The 16,212-nt window shown below is 33.3% G+C and overlaps 1 pseudogene; it reads left to right on the forward strand.

Moving 5' to 3' along the window:
- Positions 1–543, forward strand: part of LOC110344600 (NF-kappa-B inhibitor-like protein 1 pseudogene) — a 113,197-nt pseudogene extending 112,654 nt beyond the window's left edge.
- The last annotated feature ends 15,669 nt before the right edge of the window (positions 544–16,212 follow it).

Here is a 16,212-nt window from a genome sequence, read left to right on the forward strand (position 1 = left end):
GAAGACTAAAATTTAGTCATTACACTTTTTGACACTCACGAATTAAGTAAGAGCCCTGAATAAATATATTTGGTAAGATAAATGAAAATAAATATTTGAAAAGGCAAATCAACTAATCCCAGCCATGAAATATCCAAGCTGCCGATTCATGTACATAGTCATCATCCACACCTAACCACCTAAGAAAACAGCTGGTTCCAATTAATTCTGAGTAAGTTTTGTAAATAAACCAACATAGGAATAAAGCATAGATTATAAAGCCAAATGGCCAAACAAAAAATAGTTAAAAGAAGAAGCATCCCAAAAAGTGAAGTCAGAAAGTATTTCTTCAGTCACAAATAAATTAAGGTGCCAAAGAAGAGAATTTAAGTCAAAAGTTGATGCAAAATAATCTTCAAATGTCTTTAAAGATTGAAAAAATAATCTCTCCTATTTTTCTTTGATTTTTCAGGTGAAGAGCATTAAAATGAAAAAAGGAATGAATCTACCCAAATTACAAGATGACTTCTGGTGAACATTTAATAAAAATTGATCAGTTGATGAAACTCTACTGAATATCACATCATTATTTTTATGTTCAAAGTAAATATGGGAATTTTTAAAGCACTAATACTGAGGCTGTGTCAAAGTAAATGTATTTAAAGAGTCTGCATTACGCGTCTATTTATCTTATTACAATAGGTCAAGATATCATTGTAAGGGACAGAAGTTTAGCTCAGTGGCGCCAGCATCTGTTTGGCAAGAGCAAGGTCCTGAGTTCGATCCACAGTTACACACACACACACACAAATATATATATATATATATATATATGATTGCAAAACTTGGGGGATTCTTCCCTTTAAAGAGTGGTGTATATGGCTTTCTTTCTCTCTTTCTTCTTTCTCTCTCTCTCTCTCTCTTCCTTCCTTCTTTCTTCTTCGTTTCCTTTCTTTCTTTCTTTCTTTCTTTCTTTCTTTCTTTCTTTCTTTCTTTCTTTCTTTCTTTCTTTCTTTCTTTCTTTCTTTCTTTCTTTCTTTCACCTGGGATAGGTTTAACCAATACAATGAGGCAGAAAATATTCTAAAAGCAATCTGAAACTTGGTATGGAATCTAAGCCTGAGTGGATGATGGCAGCTGAGAAAGGCATGAAAAGTTTTATAGCAGAAGTTTTAAACCTGTGAAGAGACTGTTATTAAGGATTTAAGTAAATTGAGAAAAAAAAATACTATTAAGACTTGGAGAGACTTTGGACTTCGTAGGCTATGGTAGAAAGTTTGGCAGCACTGTTGCCTGTGATAGCATGGAAAATAGGAATTGTGTCTAATGAACTCCATGGCCTAAATGGAGTTATAAGACGATGCTTCTAATGGCCTATTTTTAAATGTGAGGAAAATAGTGGGACTAAAGAACAAAAAGTACACTTTCAAACAGAAACATAAGCATTTAGAAAAATGTAAGGAATCAGAACTTTCATGGACCTCACCTGCAATCATAAAACATGGAATTACTCTTCACTCTCAGTCTCTTCAGAGAAGAACTTCAAAATGAGAATGCAGCTCACTGCAAGTGTGAAATCCATGCCACAGAGTAACATTGTCTCAGAGACGAGAGAGAACCATGGGTATGATTGTGATTGCAAAATAATCTGTGAGGAATAAAAAGATTGAAAAGAGACCTTATTGACCCTTTCAAACAATCCCAGGATTTAAAGTATATACATTTTAAATCTAAAGAAAATAAATTAGCACCTTGTTGGAGGTATCTGCATTTCCATATTCACTGCTAGATTATTTGTATTATCTACCTATAGGTCTACTGGCAAATGAAAGCAACAAGAAACAGCCCTTATGTATCTATTCTTTCACGTATTATAATTTTTTTTTTCTGCTCTGGAAGGATACTTGATCATTGAAAATGTCAGAATATTATTTAGAAGTATTTATTTATTATTTAGAAATATCACTTATTTAGAATCTAGGAGCTATTAGGGCATAGAATAGGAATATATTTCACTAAAAAATGAACAAATTTTTTTCTTTATGGTTCTCCATGTAATTCTTTCAGAAACAACATGTGAGAATGTTAAGAGTTCCACCTTCTTGATAACATTTAGTGTTGTTATCTGTAATTTTTGCTTTTCTATTGCATGCATAGTTGTATGTATGTAGAAGTGAAGTGTCTTCAAAATCAGTTTTCCTTTTGTCCAATCAAAACACAGATCATTTGTAACGCTGAATGTGTAGAAGATTTTTCTCCACACACCAAGCAAATATCAATGCTACAGCAGTGGGCAGAGGCTGGGTGTCCTGCAATCAAGTTCAGCTCTGACATTCTTCTTTGTGGCAACAGTGTCAAATTGTACAGATTGAAAGTTCAGGGCCTAAAACTGTCTTCAAACCCTGCCAATCCCCCAGCATCTTTCAGATGCCAGTCCCAAGCTCCAGATTTTTTTATGTGTGCTGCTCATCCAACCCCCCACCTCTGGCTCAGTTAATTTTTTCATGGTTCCCAGAACTCAGGGAAGAACACATTTACCAGTTTATTATAAAGGAGACAGATGAACAAATCCCTAGGACGAAAGATAGGAAGAAGTCCTCTGAACCCTTCTTGTGGGTTTGTAGAGAGATTTCCTCACATAGGCATGACTAATGCAGTGACAAACACTGCAAATGTGGTTGTACAAAAAAGGTGTGAACTAGGGCTAATAGCTCGGGTGAGGAAACCTACTAGGGCCTTCCTGCTTCATTATTCTCCCAACAGAGTACTGGGGAAGACCCTTTGGAATAAGAAGGGTCTTTTGACCTAATGTGTTTTTCTATTATCTACCTTTTATTTTGCTATTTAATTTATGTGTACTTTAGGTATTTTCCGACTTAAGAACTTACTTGATATTTAAGCTTGTATATCTGATTAATTTCATCTACTCTTTTTTTTTCCTTTGTGGGGGATAGAATCCAGAGCCTCAGGCATTCTAAGCAAGCATTCTACCTCTAAGCTTCATCCCCAGCCCATGACCTACACTTGGACAAGGGTAGGTCCAGGAAAGTTTTTATGGACAGCTCCAGGAGAGAAATGCAGAGGAAGATAAAGTTTCTCTGAACTATCTTAGGAAGAAGAAATTCTAGCTTCCATAGCCTGCCTTGAGGTATGTGGGGTGGGGCAGAGTTATGAATCAGGAACCATGGATACTAACCCCAAAATCATAATATAACAAATAGTATCTCATTATGATTTTAAATTGATTTTTAATTCTGGTGTTCTTGCTTTCTTTTCTATATCACACCTTAAAATTTACTTTCAGAGGTACCCCTCCTCATAGGAGGAATTTTGTTAATGTTGTTCATTGACATGTCCACATACTAGTGTGCTGAATAACCCTGGCAAAGCTTGAAATAAGATTACTAGAAGAATCTTAATTTTTAAAGTATTCAGTCTGGTTGGACACATAGTACCAGATTCCAGGCCTGTTAATTTTTAAATGGGGGACTTCAGTTAAGCACTTAACTTATTTTGCCACAATTTCCTCATATTACAATGAAGATAAAGACTGTAACTTCTATAACATTGGTATAAAAAGTAAATGTTATGTTCTTTGGTGCTTGAGGTTGAGGTTGCAAATGTTAGCAATTATTTAAATGTGTACTTATATTTTGTGTATATTTTTTATAGAAGGATATTTATTCTTCTCAAAAAATAAAAAAATGAATGAAGAAAGAGCGCTTAATTTTAAATTCCTCCCAGGCTTAGAATTAAATGTGAGGCAGATTCTCATCCTCTCTGCTGCTGTTGAATAGCACACACATGACTGTCACTCCTCTTGTTGTTACTGCCCTCAGGATTCTAATTTCCACTTATCATGTTCATGGTAGCTTACACATGGCCCTGAAACTTTGTGTTTTCCTGAGTTTCTAAAGAGTCAACCTTTTACCATGAACTCTGTACATAAGAATTGCTACAGGATTCCAATTTTACCACATCGCTTGTCAAACCATAAAATTAATTTTGTTAAGAAAAAAAATCTCTACCCCCAAATACACACAAAGGTACTTCTTTATCATTTAAACTTTTTAAAAATCAAGTCAAAATGTTCTATTTTCAAGTACATTGAGATCTAACTTAAAATATTTTGCTCTGTCTATTATCATCACTTGCCTTGCTTTTTCTCTTCCATTAAGTTTATTAGTACATTTTAGGTATACAATACAGTTACATTCATCTTTGGGATCTTGTACCTTTGCATGATGTATCTTGGTTCTTGTTTTTTCCCCATTCCCCTGCCCTTCCTTCACTCCCTCCACCCTTCCCTATTGACAAAGAATTTGTTTCCATTTTTTTCCTTTTTTCATATTTTTTTCTTTTCCCTTCTTTCCTTTCCCCTACCCCTCCCACTTCCCCTACTCCTTTAGACCTTTTCTTACTATTACACAATATTAATTATACATTTTTACTTACAATATCAAGATTTAGAGGAGTTACTACGGATTTTATAAAATTTGAAAGGATATAGAAAGCATGTTACAAAAATATTTTTTGAAATAAATTTGACACCTTCTATGAAGTACCTTGGAAGACAAATTAATGAAACTGACTCTGGAAGAAATACAAAATTTGAATAGCACCTACTAAAGAAAGTATATTCCTAGTGTGAAAATCTACCTATATGACAACAACAGGCTCATATACATTTTAACTGATGAACTGTATCACACATTTAAAGTAGAAAAAAGAAGGAACACTTCTCCCCTCATTTTAGGAAATCAACATTGTGCTAATCCTAAAACTGGATAAAGATAATAGAAGAAAAAACTATAAACATAGATAAAAATTTGTTTAACAAAACAAACTCTTAGAAGTCATATTTGGCAGTATGTAGTAAGTGGTTTTATTATAGGGATGGCAATGTTGGTTCACCATTGGAAGATCCATGCTCATAAGTCATCATTTAAACAGAAGAATGGAAAAAGCCATTTGATCCTGTCAGTAGTTGCAGAAAAAGTATTGAACTAAATTCTACAACTGTTCATGCTAAAAGTTACCAGGAGTCCAGAAGTAGAACAAAATCTTCTCAACAGATAAAAGACATGTACTCCATACTTCCAGCAAAAACATCTTATGTTAATGGAAAAGATACAACACTTTCTCCCTAAGTTGGGGAACAAGGACAGATATGCCTACTCTTCACCTGTCCATTAAACTTTGAAATATAGGCCCAAACCAAAATAGTCTGGCAATAAAAAGAAGCAAAAGCATAGGATTGCCGAGGTAAAAGTAAAATATTTTATGTAGATGAAATGATCATCTACAAGGAAAATACTAAGAAATTTTTGAAGCCCCTAGAACTTGTATTTGAATTTAGCAGGATTAGAAAACACAAGGTATATATAAAAATTCAGGTCTAGTATACCTTCTATAAATGAAGAATTGGATATTGCAATTTAAAAGTTATGTAGGAGTAAAAGGACCTAGAAACGTAAAAAAGGAAAAAACATAACAGTGTTGGAATACATTTATTACCTAATTTTAAGACTTCCTCTAAAGCTACAGTAATCAAGGCAATATTGGCATAAGTAAAGAGATATAAATCAATGGAACAAAACAATCTAGAAATAGAACCACACATACATATATGGTCCACTGAGTTTTGAAAGATTATTTAATATTAACATTTTATAGAATATAAACAACTCAAGACCAGAGGAAAAGATAGTGTTTTCAACAAATGATACTAGAACACCTAGTATCCGTATGTAAAAAATTAATCTCAACCCTTTATTTCCGTTCATAAAAATAACTTGAAAGGATCTATGAACCTAACTATGAATGACTATAAAACTTTAAGAAGAAATTATAAGGGAAAATGTTCATGAATTTAGGGTAGGCAAGATTTTCCTAAGATACATAAAACATGATGTATAAAAGAAAAAATTGATAAATGAGATTCCATCAAAATTTAGAACTTTAAAGGACATCATTAAGGAAGTGAAAAGAAATCCTTAACATATTTATAATACATATAAACTATGACCAGAATATATAAAGAACTCTTATAGTTCATTAATAGACAACCCAATTAAAAAGTAGACACAAGAAGAAGATAAATAGCCAGTATAGCACAAGGAAAGTGTACAACACTAGAATCAGAAAAATACTAATCAGTACAATAACAAGATCATATTATACACTCATTAGGGAGATGAAGTTAAAAGTTTCAAAAGAACAAATGTCATCTTAGGTGTGAACCAGTTAGAATTTTCTATTACTGCTAATGTGAATGTAAAATGATAAAACCATTTTGGAAAACATAGAAATTTCTTGTATTACTGTTAAGAACCAACAGTTCTGTTCTTAAGTTTTTACTTAAAAGAAATGAAAACACATGTTCATAATAGATTTCTACATACAAGTTGACTATCCCTTATCTGAAATTCTTGGGACCAGAGTGTTTCAGATTTTCATTTGAAATCTACTTGATCTGCAAAGAGGATAGCTACTCCTGCTTTTTTTCGGGTTCCCATCTCATGGAGTATTGTTTTCTACCCTTTAACTTTCATGTATGAGATTCCATTTGAATGAAGTGTGTTTCTTGTATGCAGCATATTATTGGATTTTGCTTCTTGACCCATTCTGCCAGTCTGTTTCTTTTGATTGGTGAATTGAGACCATTAACGTTGATGGTTATAATTGAAATGTATTGACTTATCATTGCCATGACTTTTTCTTTTTGTTGGGTTCTCCCCCTTTACATTTAATTTCTTGTCATGCCAGATAGGTTCATTCTGCTTTGCTTCCTGGGGTTGTGATCCTCAATGTCTGTTCCTAGGATATTGTGTAAAATTCTTTGGAGTGCTGGTTTGGTATTCACGAAGTTCCCAAGGTGCTCTTTGTCATGAAAGTATCTTATTTCTCCATCAATTTTGAAAGATAGTTTTACAAGGTACATCAACCTGGGTTGGAGGCTGTTTTCCTTTAGGACTTGAACTACGTCACTCCAAGCTCTTCTTGCCTTGATGGTTTGTGTTGAGAAGTCTGCTGTGATTCTGATGGGCTTTCTTTTGTATGTGATTTGTTTATTTTCTATAACTGCTTGTAGAACTTTGTTCTTCTGTTGGGTTTCTGGAATCTTAACAATTATATGCCTATGTGTACATTTTTTTTGATCAAGCTAGGTTAATGTCTTATATGCCCCACTTATCTGTATGCCAAGTTCTTTTCCACTGCTTGGGAAGTTTTCTGCCATCACTTCTGTGAACAGGTTTTTTTTTATGTCAACTGCACTCTGTCCTGTTTCTTCACTGATTCCAATCAGTCTTATGTTATTCTTCTTTGCATCATTTAGGAGGTGGCGGATTGATTTCTTGTGGTTCCTTATAATTTTGAAGCAATTTTCTTTTCCTGGTCACTAATTGCAATCTTATCTTCTATATCTGAAATTCTGTCCTCACATTGGCTCATTCTGCTGTGTGTAAACTTTCTGTTGGGTTTTTAATCTCCTGGAAATGTTTGCATCTGTTTTATGGATTCCATTTGTTTCTTATGTTGGGATTTCAACATGTTCCTTAGTTCCTCTATTTTTATATCTGTGTCCTCTCTAGATTTATTAATCATTCTTGCACTATGGGCACAATCTCTGCTGTTATTTCAGAAATTATATCTGATTTCATTTTTTCCAGATCCTCTTTTGTTGCCAGTTTAGGGAGTCCAGGTGGTTGAGTATCAGATTGTTCCATCTCACTTCCCTTTGTGGTTGCTTTAGGTGATCTGGAAGTCTGGTTTGGAGACTTGTTTACATGTTTTCTCATTTCAATGGGGGTAGGGGTGTGTGTGCTGCTGGTGCCTTCATGGCTCACCTCCTAGGTGCTGGGGGGTGGGGTGGTACGGCAGCTGGGAATGTTCACCTCCTCTGTGCTGGGGGCAGCTCTGTTCTCCCTTGTTTTTAATTAAGCAAAATGGATTAAATAGTCTTGTGTTAAAAAAAATACAAATGGGTGAGAAAATCTGGAAAAAATTCAAGTTAAAAATCTATGAATCACATTACAGTATTATCAGCACTTTAGATATTTCCTTCTCATATTTAAGGATAATCAGGGCCATCCTATTCTTATTATTTTCCAAAAGCTCTCACCCGTCTAAATGAATTGCTTCAGTTCATAGGAAGCCTCCACTGTCAAGGCTGACTCTTAAAAAAGTTAGCTAGCGCAGAAGACTCTGTTGCAACTTTGTAGACTCCTTTAGTTTTTGTACATCTCCTGTGATGTTACTTTAGCTTTGGTTATGTTTTGCTCTTCATGCACCTATTCATCCTATTAAGATCAGTCTCAAACACTGCACTGCAAGAAAAAAACAACTATCACATACATCATCATCTATAGGACTAGGCATATAAAATGTACTCTAGAGAAAGGACAGCCTCTTCATCAAATGGTGTTGGGAAACCAATATCTCTCACAATGTACTAAACTGAAATCAGAATGGATCGAAGAACTAGGTATTAAAACAGAAACACTTAATCTGCTGGAAAACAAAATAGGTAAAATACCTGAGAAATCACAGTTGGAGGCAAAGATTTTCTGAACAGAAACCCAATTGTGCAGGAAATAGTTCTGTGAATCAGCAAATGAGATCATGTCAAATTAAAAAGCTTCTGTACAGCAAAAAAAAAAAAAAAATCACAGAGGGAGAAAATGTTTCTATGGTATCTTTTTATTGGTTTGTTTTCACCCTCTATGTAAGTATGGGCTGATAGGAGGTGGCATAATTTGATGATTAGCATTTTTGGTGGCAAGGATAAGAAGTGGAGAATTTTAAGGGTTATTAAGCACCATGGAACAATTTTCATCTGGGCACATGAGCAATTAGCACGTAGCTCTATTAACTTTAATGGGAATTGTGTGGCTAATCTGGAAATTTTCACAATGAATCAGCACAAAATTATGTAGTACAGGTGTTTAATTGTTGATGGAACTAAAATCAGAACTGAATTAATTAAAAGATCGAAGTGTAGAACTTATCACTTGCTTTTGCAATGGTGTGAAGTCCTGGAAAACAGAACTATAAATTATATCTGTTATAGAGAACATCTTCTTTGAAAAACTAAAAAAATCTATTAAATAAATCATAGTTATACCAATCAGTGTATCAAACTTGGCTGTTTAGGTCTTTAGTTATATCAATAATACAGAGAAAAATTTAAAAATTGTGCTATTATTTTGGAATGTGACTCAACTTCCATTCTGTGGAACAGTAACAAGTCTTTCTAAATGAAAATTTTAGATAGCTAAACCCTAAATCTTGTTCATCAATAACTTTTTAATAAAATCCACCCAATATATCTAGGATAGTGAGAAAGAGAAACAGATTCCTAGAATACTTATCCAATAATAATTTTCATTAAGGGAATATATATATTCCCTTTACATATACATAAATATATATCTTTCCTTAATATATAATAATATTATATATACATATATACTAATGTTATGGCTGGATTTTTTTGGACAGACACTATTTTTTTATTTAGTGGCCAGTTTGGCCATTTACTGCTGATATGTCTTATGGTGAATGTCATTTCTGAACACATTGCCTATATTATATAGTGAAAATAACTGAAACTTCAGTTTTAGAATTTTAGATTTCACTGTTTCCTAGTAGAATTCATAATTTGCTTGTTAACTACAAAAATGGTATCATACAATTAGCCTTTTAAAAAGGGCATTTGTATATTAAAAATTTCTAGATTATGCATAACTCATTTGGGATGACTGGTTTCAGTTGACAGGACAGAGCTTGTCTTGTTCAGTCAGGTAACAGTTTTCTGAAAGTCCTCTAAGGATGTGTTGAATGGATATTAATTTTGAGTATACAGAATTGATATTACTTGTAGATTTTTAAGTACTTAACATGTCTTTTTATAAATTACATGATCATAATCCCTTAGAACCTTTGATTCATCATATAAAATAAGATAATAATAAAATGTATAATAATGAAAGTATTCAGAGGATAGGAAGATTGAAAAGAGTGTACTTCTCATGTAAATTAAATCCATCAATACTGTATCTTTTTTCTCTGACTTTATCAGAAGAATAACTGTATGGTCTAAGTTTATAGAGTTCATGTATTAGTCTTAATATCATTTTAATGCAGTCTTTAAGTTTTTCTGTATATAGAATCAAATCATATATATATATATATATGTATATATATTTGACAAATAATAAGACAGGTAATAGGAAAAAAGGGTATTGTAATCCAGTGTAGACAATGCATTTAAAAGGGTACCTTGACTTAGTACCATTGTCTTATGTGTTTTATATGTACTTTGGCCTATTAGTATGGTTTTTAATCTGTATATATGAGAACTAATGTTGTATTGTCTTATAAGATAAATGAATCTGATGCTGGAAAAATTAAAAAGAGGTGAAGAGATGGGAGAAAAGGGAATTGAAATGTGTCGTGTATATGTACAGATCCCCTACAGTGAATATAATTATTATATACTGCAAACATGTTCTAATAAAAGTAAAAAATCATATAAAAAAAGAAAGTAGTTTACTGCCACTGTACATGAGTATAAGAAATGCTAGCAGGGATCGTTCTGGTTAAAATGAGGGGTGTAAATGATAGATTTATCATCTTTTTATGTCTGAATATTACTGCATGTTTACCTATAGCATATTTTTACCCACTAGTCTACTGAGTAGCATCCTAGATTGATTCTATCTCTTAATTGTTGTAAATACAAGGATATCATGTTAAGTTAAATAAATCACTGAAAAATTAAAAAAAAAATATTTGCAAGAATAAAAGACCATGAAATACCGAACCAAAAAGAAGAAAACTGAAGACATTGCACTCCTTGGCCTCAAAACATATTACAAGGCTAGTGTAACCAAAGAATTGTGAAGCATTGTGAAGCTAGGACAGTTGAACAGGACAGAGACCCTAAATAAAACCTATACATCTAAACTCAATTGATTCTCAACAAAGTTAACAAAAACATATATTAAACAAAGAACAATCTCTTTAATGAATGGCGATGGAAAAACTGAGTAGCCATTGAAAAGAATTAAAACTCAACCTCTATCTTTCACTCTGTACAGAAATCATCTCAAAATTGATCAAACATCTAAATATAAAGCCAGAAATTAGGAATTTACTAGGAGACAACATTAAGACTTTGGTATAGACAATGATTTCTTGGATAGCCCTCCAAAAGGAAAAACAACAAAAGCAACACTAGACAAAAGAGGTTATTACTAATAAAGAGTATTCTGCACAGCAAAGAAAACAATCAGAAGAATGAAAACAAAACATACAGAATGGAAGAAAATGTTTGTATATTGTTCATCTGACAAAGAGTAATATCCAGCATACATAAGAAATAAAACTCAATGTCAAAACAATGAATAATCCAATGGGCAAATGATACGAATAGACACTTCTCAAAAGAAAAAATTCAACTGGCCAACAAGCATGAAAAATGCTCAACTTCACTAGCTATCAGAGAATTGCAAATCAAAATCATAATGAGATACTATCACACCACTGTTAAAATACAGAACATCAAAAGGACAAAATAATTACTGTAAGGATATGTAGACAAAAAACTTCTTAAAGACTATTGTTGTAAATGTAAATTAGTACATTTATTATACACAACAGTACATATATTCCCCAACAAAGTAAAAAATAGATCTACCATATGATTCAGCTATTTCACTTCTGGATATATATCCAAAAAGAATAAATCAGCATATTAAAAATACCTGTATTTTGCATGGTTACTGAAGCACTATTCATAATAGCCAAACATGAAATCAATCTATATAGGGTCCGATAGATCATTGGATTCAAAAAGTGGGGCATATATACATAATAGAATGCTATTCAATCATAAAAAGAATGAAATCTTGGTTCTTATTTTTTCCCCATTCCTAGCCCTCCCTTCACACCCTCCACCCTTCCCTATTTACAAAGACTTTATTTCCATTTTTTCCATTTCTCATCATTTTTCCTTTCCCTTCTTTCCTTTCCCCTGCCCCTCCCACTACCCCTACCCCTTTGGACCTTTTTTTCCTATTTTGCATTATCGATTATTCATTCTAACCATTGGTACATTTTTAAGTATACAATATAATGACATTCATCATTGGAAATTTGCATCTTTACATAGTCTCTCTTGGTTCTTATTTTTCACCCTTGCCCAGCCCTCCCTTCAACCCCTCCATTCCTCCCTATTTACAAAGATTTTGTTCCTATTTTTCCATTTTCTCATATTAATCTCATTCCCTTCTATCCTTTCCCCTAGCCCTCCCACTTCCTTCCCCTTTGCCCCTTTTCTTCCTATTTCACTTTACCTATTATACATTTAGTCCTTATTTACACTTTCAGTTTCTCACACCATTGAAACTATTTGGTATTTATACATGTGTGTCCTATTTATTTCACTTAAGAGTATCGCCTCAATGTGCATCAGCTTAGCTATAAATGTCTCTAATTTCTCATTTTTTATGGCTGAGTAGTACTCCACTTTATAAAAAAACCACATTGCCCATTTTTTTTCCCCATAAGATGTTCTGTCCCGGAAATGTAGCCTTTTCCGCTGTATGATGTTCCTGTCCAGTGTATCAAAATGTTCAAGCAATGTAACTGTTTAAGACTTAACTGTTTTAAGTCTTCAAATTGCAGTAGGTTTAACAAGAGCTGTAATGCAGAGCGATAGCACTTGGCTAAAACACTGAGCTGTTCCACTTTGCCACAACACATGTTATAAGATGTTAAATAGTTATACTTTCATGACTTTATTTTTTTAAAAACCTTCTTGGAAAATAACATTTGTCTTACAAAATTATGTATCAACCTATTTACTTCTAAAAACAAGGAAGATTTTGGCATTGCTTTTATTTCACTGTCGTTGAGGTAATGGCTGGCACTTCAGACTCAGCACATCTTTTTAAAAAGACACAAAACCATTCAGGATTCTTATCAAGAATCTACTGGCCTGCATGAAGAGTTTACCAAAAAAAAAAAAAATGAAATCTTGTCATTTGCAGCAAATTTGATGAGATGGGAAATATTATGTAAACCAAAGAGAAACAAAAATATTACATTTTTTCTCATACATGAATTCTAAAAATTCATATGAACATAGAATAACATGCTCAGAGTAGGAATGGAGGGGGAGATTGAATAATACGTAATAAAACACAGGTAGAACTGCTGTAAAGGATGGCACAAGCCTGCAATCTCAGCTATTCTGAAGCGTGAAGCTGGAGGATTCCAAAGTCTAAGACCATCTTGAGCAACTCAGTGGAATTCTGTTTCAAAATAAAATGGACTGGGTAAATAGCTCAGTGGTAAAGCACTTGCCTACCCTGGACAAAGCTCTGGATTTGATTCCCAGTACTGAAAAAAACCAAAAAACAAAATAAACACCCCCCAAAAAACTTAGGTAGACTATAGGGAAAGGGTAAGGGGAGTTGTCTGTCAGTCCCCTGCAGTGGTCCTGGCCTTCTGCAAGTTTGTGAGATAGGAAAGTGGAAATTAAAACACTGAAACAGAGACTTGAGAGAAACTGAGGCTTGGGCTGATCTAAGCTGCTCTGTGCAGCAAAGACAAAGGACTCCCAGGACATTCAGTGTTTATTCATTACAAGTGTGGGAAGGAGGAAGCTGGGCAGGCCTTGGGACATCTGCTGATAACAAGGATCAAGCAGGCAGGACTGTAGAATGATGGCACAAGTATATCTTTGCTAAAGAGAACAAATGGTTCATTCAGAGGGGAAGAATTTAGTTGGAGACAGTTGACCTTGACTGTGAGTGAACTCAGCCAAGCTCTGCTACTTCCAATGTAACACAGCCAAATTATGGAGGAACAAGAATCTTGTGCCACTATAGCCTGCTAATACTGGGCAGAGGAGTTTGCTATGGTAGACAAAATGAATTTTAGTGTTTTACTATAACCTTTTTTTTTTTTTTTTTTGGTACCAGGGATCAAACTCGAGTCCTTGCGCTTGCGAGACAGGTGGCGGAGCCACTGAGCTAAATCCCCAGCCCTGTTGTACTATAACTATGATGCAGAGTAACCTATTGTATATTTATAAAGAACTAAAAAATAACTAGCAAAAGGAGATTAAAGCCTCCAAACATAAATGATAAGTAGAGGAAAATAAAAATTATTCTGATATAAGGAGTATACATTGCATATGTGGATTGAAATATTATGTTAATAAAAATTAAAATAGAAAGAATAACTATAATGGGATAAAGAATTGTTACATATACACACTTTAGTGCCTCAAACACAAAGATTCTTATTTAGTAGACTTAGACTGATGAATATACTTTCAGAACCACAAATTAAGAATCACTTTGAAAATTTAAACATAGAGAGTATAGTTAGCTTTACATAGTAGCTACGTAGATGAGCAATTCTATAGTTGCTATATTATTACTAATTAATATAAATATTTTTAAAATTCATTTTATAATTACCTGTGATTTTGAGCAACAATGTATTCTGACTTTAACTTAGTCACTTTTTTAAGTCCCTATTTTAGCACCATTTCAAGTATAAAGAAATCATCCTTGTACAAAGCCTTATTTTTTAAAGGATACATTTTTTTCCTCAAATTTAAATAAATAGAACCATATTGTTAGTTCATATTTTCATATACAACAAGATCTGGAACTTTGTTTCAAGTAATATAAATCAATGAAGTATTTACCCTATGCTCCTTATAATAGCTTTTCATTTTTTAACTTTTTTTAATTTTATTTTTTTTCCATTAAGTTTATTGGTACATTTTAGGTATACAATACAGTTACATTCATCATTGGGATCTTGTACCATTACATGAGTATCTTGGTTCTTTTTTCCCCTTCCCTTGCCCTCCCTTCAGCCCCTCCACCCTTCCTTATTTACAAAGTCACTGTTTCCATTTTTTTCCTTTTCTCGTATTTTTTCTTTTCCCTTTTTCCCTTTCCCCTACCCCTCCCACTTCCCCTGCACCTTTAGACCTTTTCTTCCTGTTACACAATATCAATTATACATTTTTTAAATTACAATATCAAGATCTAGGAGAGATCGCCACAGATTTTACAGAATGTAAAAGGATATAGAAACCATATTACAAAAATCTTTTTTGAAATAAATTTGACAATTTCTAACAAGTACCTTGGAAGACAAATTAGTGAAACTAACTCTGGAAGGAATATAAAATTTGAGTAGCACCTATTAAAGAAAGTATATTCCTAGCTTGAAAACCTACCTATATGACAACAGCAGGCTCATATACATTTTAACTGAGAAATTATATCAAACAATTAAAGCAGAAAAAAGAAAGAACATTTCTCCCCACATTTTAGGAACTTAACATTGTGCTAATCCTAAAACTGGATAAAGATAATAGAAGAAAAAAGTATGAACATAGATAGAAATTTGTTTAACAAAACAAACTCTTAGAAGTCAGATCTGACAGTATGTAGAAAGTGGTTTTGTTATAGGCATGGCAGTGTTGGTTCAGCACTGGAAGATCCACCCCCAGAAGTCATCATTTTAACAGAGGAAAGGAAAAAGCCATATGATCCTGTCACTAGTTGGAGAAAAAGTATTGGACTAAATTCTACAGCTGATCATGGTAAAAGCTATCAGGAGACTAGAAGTAGAACAGAACCTTCTCAACAGATTAAAGACATGTACTCCATACTTCCAGTGAGAACACCTTATATGAATGGAGAAGATACAATGCTTTTTCCTTAAGGTGGGGAACAAGGGCAGATATGCTTACTCTTTACCTGTCCATTAAACTTTGAAACCTAGGCCCCACCAAAATAGTCTGGCAATAAAATGACACAACTAGGATAGGATTGGCAAGGTAGAAGCAAAATCTTTATATGTAGATGAAATGATCATCTACAGAGAAAATACTAAGAAATCTCTAGGAGCCCCTAGAACTTGTATTTGAATTTAGCAGGATTAGAAAACACAAGGTATACATAAAAATTCAGATCTGTGTATACTTGCTATAAATGAGGAATTGGATATTGAAATTTTAATGTTAGGTAGGAGTACAAAGGACCTAGAAAAGTTTAAAAAAACCCACAGTGTTGGAAGACATTTAGTACCTAATTTTAAGACTTCTTCTAAAGCTACAGTAATCAAGGCAGTGTTGGTGTAAGGAAAGACAGATAGGTCATTTGAATAAAACAGAGAATCTAGAAATAGAAC

The sequence above is a fragment of the Heterocephalus glaber genome, unplaced genomic scaffold, assembly GCF_053883595.1.
Source record: "Heterocephalus glaber isolate CG9 unplaced genomic scaffold, H.glaber_assembly_v1.0 deba00001497, whole genome shotgun sequence".
NCBI classification, from domain to species: domain Eukaryota; kingdom Metazoa; phylum Chordata; class Mammalia; order Rodentia; family Bathyergidae; genus Heterocephalus; species Heterocephalus glaber.